At 39.3% G+C, this 15,270-nt stretch overlaps 1 protein-coding gene and 1 long non-coding RNA gene across 9 annotated transcripts in view; one reads left to right on the top strand and one right to left on the bottom strand.

The window, feature by feature from the left end:
• Positions 1 to 1,052: 1,052 nt before the first annotated feature.
• On the bottom strand, positions 1,053 to 3,900 carry LOC135174685 (uncharacterized). The gene is made up of 2 exons (XR_010302056.1): positions 3,862 to 3,900; positions 1,053 to 3,058 (listed from the first exon to the last, which is right to left on the bottom strand). It is a non-coding gene; the product is annotated as an uncharacterized LOC135174685 (long non-coding RNA).
• FOXP2 (forkhead box P2) overlaps positions 1,419 to 15,270 on the top strand; it is a 355,294-nt gene continuing 341,442 nt past the window's right edge. For 7 of the 8 annotated variants that reach the window (XM_064142103.1, XM_064142102.1, XM_064142100.1 and 4 more), the window contains exon 1: positions 4,058 to 4,115. The gene's annotated coding sequence lies outside the window, so the exon portion shown is untranslated. Of the gene's footprint in view, positions 1,509 to 4,057; positions 4,116 to 15,270 lie in introns of those variants that run through there. The other variant, XM_064142097.1, reaches the window with a different exon arrangement.

The following is a 15,270-nucleotide window of genomic DNA, read 5'->3' as shown; positions in this document are numbered from 1 at the left end:
GACAAGTTTTATGAAAGGCAGTTGTATGCCACCTCTGAAAGAAAAACTTAATTCTTTCTCAGCACCTTGTTTGTTTGCTGGATGAGTGCCTCATCCAGGCTTTTCTTGAACACCTCCAGGGATGGTGCCTCCACCACCTCCCTGGGCAGCCCATTCCAATGCCAATCACTCTCTCTGGCAAGAACTTCCTCCTAACATCCAGCCTATACTTTCCGTGGCACAACTTGAGACTGTGCCCTCTTGTTCTATTGCTGGTTGCCTGGGAGAAGAGACCAACCCCCTTCTGGCTACAGCCTCCCTTCAGGTAGTTGTAGACAGCAATGAGGTCACCCCTGAGCCTCCCCTTCTCCAGGCTAAACACCCCCATCTCCCTCAGCCTCTCCTCATAGGGTTTGTGTTCCAGGCCCCTCACCAGCTTTGTCACCCTTCTCAGGACACGTTCCAGTACCTCAACATCTCTCTTGAATTGAGGGGCCCAGAACTGGACACAGCACTCAAGGTGTGGCCTGACCAGTGCTGAGTACAGGGGAAGATTAACCTCCTCATCCTGCTGGCCACACTGTTCCTGATGCAGGCCAGGATGCCATTGGCTCTCCTGGCCACCTGGGCACACTGCTGGCTCATCTTCAGCCTCCTATCTATCAGTACCCCCAGGTCCCTTTCCTCCTGGCTGCTTTCCGGCCACTTCCCACAGTCCTGACTCATTGATGGGTCACCTGACCCCTTGGTGAGCCAGAAGGTCTGTACTGATATAGGCAGCTTGTAGTCCCTGTACACTATGACATTTACTGTGCTGTGCTCAGATTCATCTGTGGAGCACGTGTCTTGTTCATGGAAGTAGGGTCTGTGTCTCTGGGGCACTTACCTACCTTTCTTGAAATGTGAAACTTGTTGTAAAGGGGAAACAGTTTGACATGTAGATACTGCTGAGAAAGATACTTTCTCAACTGTTTCTGTATGTCATTTATAGTCTGTGCAAATGTACATGAATATACTTCTCTAGTTAGTAGACAAGTTAAAAAGCCTGTGGTTTTTAGCATCACTAGTCTTAAAATTTGGGTTTGAAGTTAAGTAGTTGTTGAGTAGTTTTTCAGGTGTGCTGGCTAAGAAGGCATACTATAAATCACATCTGCTGGAGTATTAAGGAAAAAATATCTCTGATCCTGTAGTCCATTTCACAGACCAGATTTGGAAGATTGCTGCAGAACAATTTTCTTAAGTTTAAGAATTATGCTGTGTCTTTTGCCACAACTTTGCCTTATTTGCTTGCTTTCTATCTTGTTTGTTTCTTGGCCAGAATTTCAGGCCAGCTGTAGACTATAAGCAATTAGCAGTTCTGAATCAACCAGGACAGCTGTCTTGAGTTGGCTCACAGGTGTATCTCATATAATGAGCAGCACACCCAGTGAAAAGGAGAAAGTTTGCTGAAGAGAGAGAAGTCTTCTGCTGGAGCTTAGTCTCTTTGTCTCTTCAGACCTCCATTCTTCCACTTTTGAAGACTGTTCAAGGTATTGTGACTGCTGAACTTTTGTAGGATTGACTATGACTTTATATTTCTTGTACTGACTTTGGTATTAATTTGGCTACTTCGTTAAATCTGTTCTTATTTTATCCTGTGGCTGTTGTTTTTCTGATTCACCTACCAGATGATAGAGGAACTGCTCTGGTTCAGCCCCAGAGAAGAGCTAGATGTAGATACTTGCTTAAATAAATTGATAAAATAAAACCCTATTTCCTCTTTTTGTTATATCCACTTGTGTTGTAGCATGTACATAGTCTTTTTTGTTTTTTAAATAGACATTTGTGCTTTAAAACAGCTTCTTACTCTCTTAAAATTAGTTCTAGGAGGACAGATCCAGTTTAAGTGATCAGCTGTAGTAGTTTAAGGCATACTAGAAAGTTCCAATCAGAGAAATTGATAATTTCTTGAAAATTCAGTGCAGAATATAAATAAATTAGAGCATTGATTGAAAAAGAATAATAATGATAAGGTCTATATCATTGATTGGTTTGCTAAGAGGGATAAAAAGCCAATATAGAAACCATTTTGTTCTCTTGGCTTTTGGGCACTGACTGTTCTCTGTTCCTTCGCTGCTCTGACTCCTCCATACTGAAGGCTGACTTTAATTGACCAGATAATATGTGAGCCTTGCTGGTTTTCTAGGTGGGGAGAAAGAAGGTGGTGGTGTTGGCCACTTTCTTTTTCTGAGGGGGTGTAGATTTGATTTCTGTGTTATTTCCAAATTGTATTTAACTGTGAATACATGTAAATGCACTTGGTGTATATGCTTGTAAATTTAGCTTTGCTGTAAAACAGAGCTTTATCTTACTTCCAAGTCATCTGAATTGGTCTGTTAAGTTTTAATCTGAGTGGTGATTTCCTAAAGCCACCACATCAGCTCAGTGACTCCTGTCTGACTTAACTTCCCAGCATCACAAGCTTAAAATTGTTTGTGCCATTTGTTGTGCCATTAGAAGGGCTCTTTGCCCTTTGCTGTATCTCTCTAGTAGTGCATATGGCAAGGACTAAGGAGTGCTGTACTAACTCTCTTGTCAACATCTATAGCTTACTGCTCTGTCCCATGCATTTGCAACCTGTAGCTTCATGCTTGATTTCAAAACATTGAAGCATTTTACAGTAATTCTACATAGAGACTGTAAATTATGTATTGTTTGGAGATTTACTGGACAGTTTGATCTGCCATGAGCAGCACCAAGTAATGCTAGCAGTTAGGTAAAACCTGCTTTAAGGTATTCTCTCTTCTGGTATGTGTCTTATTCAGATTGTTCACTGTGCAGTAGTGTAGCTGCAGGAGAAAGACTTGAAAGGATTGTTATTTTTATTACTACTGGTTTGTCCCTTATTGCTTTTTTGTGTAAGCAAGCATGTGCCTATGTGTAAATGATAGAAAGCTTAAGGTGGGACAGCATTTTCTGTGCTGCGAGCCTTCTGTGGGTTAAGATGCAGCCTATGAGCAGCAGAAAGGCACACTCAATGGTGAGTGCATTATTCCATTGCTTGCTGGCATTATGTCACTGGGGAACACATCTGTCTGACCTAAAAGAAGAAAAAATGGTTGAATCAGTGGATGTCAAGCTGGTTGTCATGGTGTTGACTCTACAGCATTATCAGCAGCATATTGTGTCCACTCTTAGCAGCCAGTGGACCAAAGATAAGCATATGCCTGTGTTTGTTCTGCAGATGGTTTAACACTGTAAGATTATGAGCCAAAAAGCAGAAGTTCTGATTGCATGGGTTACAGTAGTAATGAGAAATAGAAGAAATGCATTATTTTGATTACATAGTAGTAACTGAGACTTTGTTACTCTCTGCAGCTCCCTCAAGGCAGGTTGCAGTGAGGTGGGAGTTGGTCTCTTCTCCCTGGCATCATGTAATAGAACGAGAGGAAATGGCCTGGGGTTGCCCAACCCAAACCTCACCTGGCATATGAGGAGCAATATTTTTGCTGCAGGAGTGGTCAGGCATTGGAGTGGGCTGCCCAGGAAGGTGGTGGAGTCACCATCCCTGGAGGAGTTCAAGTGATGTGTGGCCAGAGCAATTTGGGACATGGTTTAATGGCCATGATGGTATTGGATTGAGGGTTGGGCTTTTCCAACCAGAGCAGTTCTATGACAACACAGCACTACTTCCCCATGATCTTCCAGTTCAGCCAAGAACTTAAGATCATCTTAAGCAAGCAGAAGGAGAGGAGCTTAGCCGAGATAAAGAGGCCCAGCCAACACCTGTGATTGATGCTAGAGTGACTGTCAAATATATTCCTGTCTAAACCGGGGGGCCACCAGGCCCCCCGGCCTTTAGATCCCACTCCCATTCACCCAGTGTGTACCATGGGGACTCACCAGTGACGACAGGAGGAGGATCCCTCTGCCCAATTGGGCAAGCTTAGGGCTTCTGCCTTTCCTGGGGCTGATTATAAAGGGGAGTGGGCAGGGCAAAGTGGTCACACCTGGGGCGGGACCTCAGGTTCAACAGAACCCAGGTGCTCTGGGTTTGGGGGATAAAAAGGGGGTGGGAAAAAGGGCAGCTGGTACTGAAGAGAGAGATAGAGAGACGAAAAGAGCAAGACAAGCAGAAAGGAAGGAGACAAAAGAAGGTAGGTGGGGATTTTAAAAATAAAGCTGGTAGGGAGATTGGACTGGATGATTTTTTGAGTCTTTTCCAGTCCCTATGATTCCATGGTTTTTTAAACTCAAAATGGTGATAGGAATTGGAAATATGTTCTGAAAAGAAAAGTATGCTGTGCTTTGTATTTCTTTCATGGATTAGTCTTGACTAATGCTGAGTAGGGAATAATTACTTGGATAGCAGTTCCTTAGAATAGCATTTTGGAATTGCAAGGGATCCCAACTGAAAATGAGACACTGATGTGCTGCTGTTGTAAAAAGTGTGAATGTTGGATACTGAAGTATGTAATAGAAAATGTTTGAAACTATCTTCCAGCACTGTTTAGGTTTCATCTGAATTAATATATTCAGTTTTGGGCACTTCAAAAATATGTGGGTGAACTAGAGTCTGTAAAAAGCAATGGCAATTATAGTAAGTTTAGAAAATTTTATAGACTAAAGAATGAGAGAAGAGGATAAATCCTTAGGTGGGTTAGAAAGCTTCTGCAGAGTTGCTCATCTTACTTGAGGTGGCAGGAACAAGAAATACTGGATTTAAATTACAGGAGGCTAGGTTAAGGCCAGAAAGTAGAAGTACTTTGGAGTGGGAAGATAGGAAAATAAAAATAAATGCTCTGGTGAGACTGGGCTCTTTGTAATGGTGAATCTTTCAGAACTCCCTGGCATGGGTAGCTGGCCCTGCTTTTTTGAGTAGCAGAAGTGAGCTAAGTGACTTCCTATGGTTCCTTTCAGCCCCATTATTCTCTGCTAGTAATCATGAACTGTTCTTACCAACCTGGGTGGAAGCTCTCATCTGTGCACAGTATATTTTAAGTCTTTTAATGCTGCCAGCCTTGTGGTGGCCCAAATCCTCCATAATAAGTAACAGAACAGTACAAAACCCAACAGCAGTGTTGAACAATACTGTGATTTCTTGAGTTGTGAGCACTTTAGTAAACCAAGTACCTTCTAGTGTAGTTCTTGTATTTAAGTACACAATTACTCAATCAGTTTTTGTGAGAACTTGATTCATGAGACAAAGCTAAGACTAACTTCCCTGGGTTGGTCTAGAAAAGTCTTCAGCATTGAGAAATGTGGTTCCTCTATGTGTATAGCAGAAAATGCAACTTTTACTATCAGTTGGTTCAGAAGGCAGACGAGATAAGAAAGCAGCTGTGGGAAAATGTCATGCCTTAAAGAGTTGTCACTGACAATTTCACCTGTTCTTGGTTATGGCATTGAATCTAGTGTCAGTATTTCTGTTGGATGGTGAGTGGGACAGCTTCAAACTGCAACAGACAGAAATATGCTTTATGCAAACTGCCTTGTAAAACAAACAAAACCAAAACAGGCCAAAGAAGCAGAAGTAATCCTTGATTCTTACAGTTCACCTGCTGATGCTGGTGTTCAGTGCAGCATTTGAGCCTAGAGGAGAATCGCCACCCACCACCTTTGATGTTAGGGTTACAGATCTACTTGTAGCGGTTCACCTACTTGCACACAAAGGAGTATTGGGATGACATCTCATGTTTCTTTACATTTGTGTACAGTACTCCTTTACTGTGTTATGGGAAGGCTGCCTGTCTTCTGAGTGGCTTTTTTTCTTGTTCAGTTCTTAGTGCAGTCCTAGCCTCTGCCATGTCACGTTAGTTTTGTGTTTTAATATCTTCATAGTCACTTTAAGGTAATTCTCTGCTCTTTCCTCTCTTATGACTTCTTCAATGCCTTTTTCTCAGTGTATCTGTTTTCTCTTTCTCATACTTAATCCTTACTTTGCCAGGACTGTGTTTCTGGACTTCTGTGGGGTTGTAAATTTTATCCTCCATTTCCAGGCAGGTTAGCCATTTGCATTGCTTTTACTGTTATGGTTGTGCAAGTAACTTGTAAATGTCTTCTTGCAAATGTTACTGCTCCTTCCACCTAATCCTGTGGTTTAGGCTAAATCTCTAATATGATGCCTATTAATTTCAAAATAGAACTTTTTCCACTTCCCTATCACAAATGACAGCAACATTTTTCTTCTTGTCACTCAGATTCAGTGTGACTCAGTTACTTTTTGCTCTTGCTTTCCTCACGCTTCTTACATCCTGGCCAGGACTGGCTTTTGCACTTACTTTTGAAATGCCAGTTAGATCCTTTTTCTTTCTTTGCTGTTAATTTTCTTATTCAAACCTTGCCTGTCCTAACTTTTGCAGTTTCATTCTTGCTTTTTCTGTTTTTTGATGGTTTGCAAATCAGATGTTGCCTCCCTTAAAGCAAAATTAAGTCAGTGAATTCTATCTTTTAGTCAGCTTGCATTTTCATATCTCTCCCTATTTTATATTCTTCTCAAGGCCTCTTGCCTCAGATTTAAACTACTCATAAAGCTTTACATGGGTGAGTTCCAAGTGTGGTAAGCAGTCCAGTAATAGATTGTGAGGGGGTGGAAAATGTTGGTGAAACCAAATGAAGTATCAGCACTGCATTGATTTTCTTTGAGAAAGTTTCCTAGGTCCAAAAACTCAGGAAATTGATCTTGACCTTTGTTATTTGTGTGTGGTTTTGTTTGGGTTTTTTCCCTTTCATCAAATTTTGTCCTGGTTATTCATTTTCTCATAGTTATTTTTGTTTTCCACAGCTTTGTACCCGTGAGGGAACATCATCAGCTCCCCAAAAAAACTGCTGTTGCATTTGCCTATGCATCCTTCTCATAAGCCCACTTCTGCCTTCTTGTATGCATCAGTTGAAAGTTTCCATATGCAGAATTTGCTTGTATTGTTGTCTTTACTTTTCTGTTGCAGTCCTGTAGTGGTTTGCCATTAGGCTTATTTAGATGCAAACTATCCTTTAAAGCATCTGAGAAGTATCCTACCTAGTAGCTTGAAGTACACAAAACTGAATTAAATTCATTTTGCAAGGTAGTGGTCATCTTTTCTACATTCTGAGTTTTTGTTCTTCCATCCTACCTTCCACTAAGACATGTTTTTTTTCTGTTGAAAGGCAAAATATACAGCCTGCCTGTGAGGCCACTATTAATTCCACACTATCTCTCTTTTATAGTGCAGCTGGCACCCTGCCCTCAGGAGAACAAGCTCAACCCTTCTGCCACGTGCCTGTTCTCTACCAGTTCAGGCAGCAGGAATTCTAAGTTAGCTATCAAATATTGGTCTTGCCCATGGCAGTGCATAGCATTCGACAATGCCTCTGAGCCAGCTGAAAATAATTTCTAGCACAGTTGGAGTGAAACTACAGAGGTGTAACATTCAAAGACATATGGGTCCAGAGGAGAGTGGGATTCAGTGTATTCTCCAACAATAAACAAAGATTTGCAAAATCAGTAAAGTAAAATAAAATAAAACTAGTGCAGGCTTAGTGGAGCTTTTTGAAATGTAGTCTCCTGTCCTGTCTCTGAAAAGTAATCAAAGTATCTGTGGTTTTAGATTAAATTATTTTTCTGGCTCTCACACCTGCCATACTTTGAATTCTGAATTCCCTCAAGGTCACTTAATTTTTTTTTGCTTTCTAATAAATGTTTTCCCCTACAAGTGTATGTATTATCACAGTGCTGTCATATGCTTCTTCTGCTTACTGCAGATGCTCCAAAGATTTTTTTTTTCCAGTCAGGTGTTTATTAAAAAGAACAATTAGCCATGAACAGGCAGATTGAGGCATATCATTTAAAGGAGAAAATTCCTAGAAGTACAGATTATTCTCTGATGTTACTTTGTATTTGCTTTATTCATCTGAGAGATATTTGCAGAAAGGAAGCATTTCTGAAGAGCTTTCCTTTGTCCTTAAAACCAGTTAATGCTGTCCAAGCAACGTACCTACCTATGCTGTGGTAGTTTAAGGCTTATTGGAAAATTCCAGTAAGATAAATTGATACTTTCCTGAAAGTTCAGTGCCGAATATGAATGAGCAGGTTATTGATTATGAAAGAATAATAATGATAAGGTCTATATCATTCATTGGTTTGCTAAGAGGTATAAAAGGCCAATATATAAGGAATTTTTGTTCTCCTGGCTCTGTTGGCTGTTCCTTCACTCCTCTCTAACTCTTCTGCTAACATAATCCTAATGACATGTGAGCTTTGCTGGTTGTTGTCTATCTGCAGAGAGAGAGAGAGGGTGGTGTTGGCCCTCTCTGGGTTTTCTTTTTCTGGGGGAGGAGACTGCATTTCTGTATTATTTCTGAATTATATGTAGCTGTAAATACATGCAAATCTATTGTGTATGTATGCTTGCAAGTTTAGCTTTGCAGGAAAATATAGCTTTATTTTACTTCCCAGCCATCTGAGATGGTCTGGTAAATTTTAACTGGGAGGGGGATTTCCTAAACCCACCATACTATGCTTATACTCACCTCTGCACTTTGTTATTCTTCAGTTTAGAAGTACTGAAATGTTTTCAGAGTATAAGTTTCTTAATTTTGTGGAGTTTTGTTCAACTGAGTGTGTGTCACAGGCAGTTCTCAATTTGAAATCTCTTCAGCTGACTAAACGTGCTTTGTGCTTTTAAAGAGTTTTGAAGAGTGGGAAAGCCACCTGCTCTTCATGTGTTAGTCTGCTGCCATGCTAAGCTTCCAATTTCTGTCATCCTATTGCCACAAGAGTTGGTGTTGTTTTCTACATGCTATCTAGAGCAATATTCTACAAGAAGAGAGGCTCTGGTTCTCATTAATTCCTTAGCCGATGGGTAAATGTATTGTGCTCATTGTATTAAATCTTTGTCCTGTAAAGCATCCAGCAGTGACAGACAGGTTTTTTTTTCTATAACATTGTAGTATCAGGCCTTGCACTAAAGAGGACAGTCAGTTTTGTGACTCTGGTTGGATGTGAAAAATCTTCACTTCTCATAAAACTCCTTCTCTCCAGCTGAGTTAATCTTACTGGAGGACTAGAATCTGTGCAGGAGGTTCCAGCTTTCACTTTCTCTCCTCCTCCAGGAGTTTAAGTAGCTGAGTGTTTCAGGCCTCCATTATTATATATTTACCAGGATCTTTCGTTTACCTATTTAGTTCTTAAACCTTGAAGTACATTTAATTTCTTTACCTTTCACTCATCTTTCAAATGTAGATGTCAGAGATGTTTGTCTTATCTCGGAAGCTTTGTTTCTGGAAATTCTCAGTCTGATTTTTCTGAAGTATCTCATATGTCTGCCTTGTTCTTTAAAAAAGAAAAATTCTTAATCTTTACCTGCATGCAAGAAAAATCATCCCTGCAGTCATTACTTCTTTTGGTAACTGTTCTGCTGACTCTGTCTACAGCAATTATTTGTTGTAATAAGCACACTGATTAAACATAAAATTCCAAATAAAGAGTTTGTGAGACGGAGAAAAGAGATTTGGATGTTTACATAAAGGGAGAATTTTGAAGCTTTCTGCTCATAATGTCTTTAATGTACCAAAAATGTCAAATGGCATATTTAGAAGATTTTTATCTTATAAAGTATGTTGTTATAGGTGCACTCAGCAGTGAATGTCTTAAGGTTTTTTTTTCCTTAACAAAGCAGACTATAGAGGGAGCTAAGTAAAAAAAGCTGTGATACAGACTCACAGTGAGATTGAAGGATTAGTAACTGTAGGCTGAAGTTCAGTCCTCTCTGAAATTGTGTGAGAGATTGAATGCATGTGAATGCCTCTATGTGTGTTTTAAACTGGCAGGGTTTATTTATTTATTTCACTTTCTCTTTTCTTCTGCTTTTTGTACAGAGGGGGGAAAAAAAACACCCTTTGGACTTGCAGCAAAACCCTCAGCAGCAGTCTGATTTGCCTCAATCAGGGTCCCTACTGTATTTATTTTCCTGAAGCTTTTTTCCTTCCTTTCTTCTTTGTAATAAACACTTATAAAACTATATTGCTTGAAGTTGCTATGCAGCTGAAATACCTGTGGAAAAACTTGCTTGCCTTGAGTACCTATGTTCCCTTGCTGCTCTGTTCATATTCTTTTGTGATGTTACATTTCCCCCCTTCCTGTAGTAATTTCTAGAAAAACATTATTTTGAAGGCTCTGATCAGCTTCCATTTATTATGTAGTTATAAATGTGGAGACTCAGTCAGTACAAGATAGTGACTGGACTGTGGGCCAAGTTCCAGGAACAAGCTGATGTCATTAGGAAGTCATACTCTGTAAGAGTCACAAAATAGCTAAGCAAGGATTCTTATCAGTTTTCATACTCTCTGAATTGACTACTCATAGCAAGAGAAAAAAAAAACACCCACAAACCTAAACAAAGAAGATAGTGTGATTGAAAAGGAGATCAGATCAAAGGTGGTGATATGTGAAGTATGAGATAGTAAGACTAATAGCTGCCATATAGGTCCAGTTGAAAGGTGAGTATAAGAGAGGATGAATCAACACTGTCTGGGGTGGAATGTTTGTAGAGGCGTAGCTCTGAAGAGAAGGTTACAGGGGCAGTCAAGGTTTAATCCTGGAAAAGGCCATCAGATAGGGAGTAACTGTTCTGTATAGGAAAGCTGCAGAATGCTCTTTCAGCAGTATTTCCTGAATAGCTACAAGCAACTAAGACCATACATTGTACAAATACTGTGAAGTGGCAGTCTAAATAGATGTGGATGCGTGTCCACAACTGAGATATTTTAACTGGATTTTTCTGCACATAGCTTTTGCTGGTGATTGATTTGATTGTTGGATATTCTGATGTTACTGAAGTTGGTAGCCTCAAACAGCTGGGTTTTACCTAACTGAAGTCTCACATGGTGGTGAGGTGTATTTCAGTTCCCTGTCCAGACAAGAGTGGAGAGCTGGAGGAAGTGTTAGAAGCTGTAGCTCCATTATCTATAATATTTAGCTATTAATTACTGCCATGCCATTTTATTTGATTTTTTCACGTCTGAAAATGTAACCTCCTTGTAATACCTCAGAATGCCTTAAAATCACAAAACAAAAAGAAAAAAATGAAACACGTTCTTTCTGTTTGGGTGGGTTTTGTTTGTTTTGAAAATGCTTTTAATTCTCCATCTGTTCTTCATACATTGATATCTTTTGAATATGCATTTATACCATTACTCTTTCTCTTTTGCATCCTCACCTCTTTTATTCTCTTTGAAGAAAAGCTGATTGTCATTCAGATGACAAATGATCTGTGCTATCAGCCAGTTTCCAATTTCTTTGTCTTAAGCTCAACTGCCTTTCCCCCCTGCCCCACCTTATCTTTTTTTTGGTAGTTTTTAGTCTCTCTTTTGCCATACCTATGAAGATCTCAGACTTGATCAGCCTTCAAAATCTTTTAAAATACTGACACACATTTTTGCTATAGAATCTGGGTTCCTTTAGCTCTAAGAAGAGCTGAAAATCTAGGACCCCTACTTCCTCCCTGTGTATTTGTGGGTTACCTTTTCAAATGGCATATTTTTCTGTAGAAATTCAGATGTAAATGAAAAATTGTAATGCTATTCTGGTTTTTTTTTTTTAGGTTGTAGTAGTATCTTTTCTGTACTTACCTGTAGCCATATATGTTCTCTTTACAATAATATTAAATAGTATGGATTTAAACAACCCCTCCCCCCCCAAAAAAATCATCCCAAAAGAATCTAAGGGACCTATGCACACTTGTATGTTTCCTATTAAGATCTGACTAAAAATCTCTATGTCCTTAGGCCGTCCCTCAAATCTCCACTCTTAAAGATGTATATCAGTGTAGTGTTGCCTAGATGGAGCAACATCACATTGGCAGTGATCAGAAGTGACCAGAGTGTTGGGGAATGCAGGCATTTTTGAAGAGCCTTGCATAGCTGTAAATATTTCATACTGTTCTTTACCAGATACTATTTGCAAAGGTGACATCTACATTTTTAGGGTTTGGTTAGAGCCTAATGGTAAGCCAAGTCCAGCTCAGTCAAGCTCTGTTTGTAGGATGTGTTACAAGTACACAAAGATGAGGACTACAGAGATTCAACCCAAATTTTACAGGAGATGTTTTTAATCAGACACTGTTCTAAACCAGGGTGATGAAAAGATTACTGGCTAACCAAACACGTTTGTTACATACCAGATGTAGGGTGTATAATGCAGATGCAAAACCTACTTCAGCTGATTTGATGCTAAATAGCAAAACATCTGTTTAATTAGCTGAGTTATCAGGTGTGCATAGGACACCTGTGTTTTTAATGTTTCTGCTTTTATGGATGTATTTGAGAAGGAGGGTATAGCCTAATGGACATCCCTGAATACTGCGACAGTGTATCAATGCAGCGGTACCATGTAAAATTAGTGATCAAACTGGGAAGCAAGGTATTTGCAACTGCTGTGCAAAAATAGTAACAGTGCAGATTCCAATCTGTCAGCCTTCCTTCTGCCCCACCATGGCCAATCTTCTGAGGATAGCATTGATGAAGTCTTTGTTAGTGTAAAACTCATTCTGCATTATGTGCTGCTCTGGGTACACTGATGAGCAGCACTGTGGTGTGGTGGCCTAGAAGAGAGTTAAACAAAACCTCTTACTATCCAAGATACTAAGCAGATGGCTTTCTGTGCTAGAAGCAGTAAGCACATTGCTGCTGATGTGAAGATCATTTTCTGGGTTTCTGGTTGTGGTATGTATTTTGGTTTCTTTTTTTTCAGTTGAAATGCCACAAGACAGTGTAAAGATCAAGTCTCACATTAACAGATGGGAAGGAAGTGTTTTATTGCCTTAACTCTTAAGAAAACACAACTTCAGTATTTTCTGATACAAAATGTATAGAAGGGAAAGTACTGTATTTTCACAGTCATATTCTAGATGCCTACACTAGCAGGCTAAAGAGAGACAGGCTCCCTCAGCAGGCACTTCAGAAAGCTCTGTTAGGGTTCTGTGGTGAATATTCAGAAATGTCTTTTTCTTTCCCTCCACTGACTGTTCATAGTCTTCTTTGCTTAATGTTATTAGAAGATTTAAATCGATCTGAAATGGTTCTAGATATGTTACAGGTACTTTAAGGTTATGGTGACAGATTCAATACAAAATTACTCGAGCTGCTTTTAGTCAGACATAATTTTCAACTGGATTTGTAACCCTGGTTCATGCTAATCAATATTTGTGAGTAAACTTGGTGCTTTGAATAGCTTGAAAAGAATTGAACAGCTTCTTGTATCATGATTTTGACAGGATTTTAGCTGTGCTGGGGTTATTGCTTGAGAACAAACACTTGGCATTTTTACAAACCTGGCAATAAAGCATTTTTATCAGTTCATAGCAGTAATTTTCCATAGAAATTTATAGCAATTCTCCTTGGCTATACATGGAAATAAGAAGGAAATGATGTGTGGAACTAAACTGCTGTTCCCCACACTCCAGGACATGGAGAACTCACTGCAGTATTTTTATCAGATGTTGGTTCTTATTTAAGTATTTCAGAAGTGTGATCTTACAATCTCTATTTAAAATCTGTGTGTTCAAAAATGATGTTATACATGCCCATAAGCATCCTACTGAGCCATACCTGGGCAGTGTTGAGCAACAAGATTGATTGTTACTTTAAGAACTGCTATACTGAGTCTGAACAACCTATGTTAGATTTTGATTGCAGGTTAGCCTTTTCTTTTTTCCACCCAAACTAATGTTCTTAGTGTGCAAATGGGGAGCATGACTGAAACCATGTGTCTCATGTACTCAGGTCTCTGATCCTACTTGTGCTGCGTACTGCTGACAGTATAGCGTAATTGTATGTAAATGTAAAAGTATACTGAAAGTATATAATTGCCACAATTTGAATAGCACTAGGGAGTGACTGGGTTATCATTCTGACATCTCTTTTTTTTTTTTCAGGATAATTTGCAAAAGTTTTGAGTTGCTATTAAAATTTTCAAATATTGATAAATAGTGTTAGTGGATTTGAATAGTTCCTATGTAATAACAGTAAAAGGAAGACTTCAACTGAAGTTATATAAAGTACATACAAGAAAGCAAAGTACCACAAATCTAGGGGGAAAAAAAAGGCTTAAAGTGAACAGATTTCTTGCCACTTTATGCCAATAAAGAATCTTGTTCTGAGGTCCAGTGTAATCCTCCAAGTATAACTACTTTCCAGGCCATGATGCCTACAGGTGCTTCATTCTCACACCTTTTTGTGGTATGTCTTTCAGTTTGGTTCTTTTTATTTATTTGGTTGTCTTTTACTTCACTGCAGTGCTAGGATAGGATTTGTTGTGCCCTTCATTGAACTGCTCTCTATAGTGTGCAGGTAGCATCTTAGTGCTCGTATTATTTCCCTTCTATTTACACACCCTGAATGTTCGTACTGTAACGTAAGGAGATAATTGAAGTTATTGCACCAGGTTTTGTGTGCAACTTTCCCTGAATGCTTTGTGTGCCTCTTCTGTTGAGATAAGTCTCAATTTTCTTCCTCCCTAATGACTACGTTGAGGATTTGCTAAGAGTGTGGTGACAATGCATGTGAAAGAGCTCTCTGGCTGATGACACTTCAGCAGCTAATTGCTCGTGGAATTTTACTTCGTGAAATGGTTCATGCACCTGTTTCCCTCAGTACATTACTTTGGAAATCTACATGGCAAGTGAAGCTTTGCCAAAATACATGAGAGATATTCCAAAACCCACAAGTGTAATTGGAATTTATAAGGATCTGCTCTGAATGGCTCCTATTTCTCCCCCCTTGTGAACTCCACCAATAGTAGCTGTTACTGACAGAATGTGTTTATGAAATTCCTGAAGCTTTTACATTATTTTGCTTCATTTGTCATCCTGAAAGATAGTTTTTACTTTTGCTAAAGTGACAGACAAAATTGCTTACCAAAAAAAAAATCACCTGAGTATTGAGAAATCCTGTAGAAATATGAATTATCTTGAGTTCAGTTTTTTAACACATCCTGAGAATTGCTGAGGTGAGTTATTTCACAAGACAAGAAAGGAAAAGATAAGGCAAAAACAGTCCAAGAAACATGCATCTGAGACACACTTTCTGGTGATTTGGAGTTGATCTTGTCTATCTTTAGCATACAAAAATGTTGCAGTATCCATGCTTGCCTAAATGGATACTGCAGTTCATGTAATAGATGCAAAACACAATATGCTGACCATGGGGATACAGAGATCTGTGGGACAGCAGCATTTGGTATAACTATTTTTTTTTACTTTGTCAGTGGTATTTATGAGAGGTTTTTATGCTCTGGTCCTATTGCTGCCACTGTCCCTACTCTCCTTACTTATTGCT

This window comes from Pogoniulus pusillus, chromosome 4 (assembly GCF_015220805.1).
Source record: "Pogoniulus pusillus isolate bPogPus1 chromosome 4, bPogPus1.pri, whole genome shotgun sequence".
Classification (NCBI taxonomy): domain Eukaryota; kingdom Metazoa; phylum Chordata; class Aves; order Piciformes; family Lybiidae; genus Pogoniulus; species Pogoniulus pusillus.
Note: the sequence above shows the minus strand (reverse complement) of the source record. Positions and strands in the feature narration are given on the sequence as shown.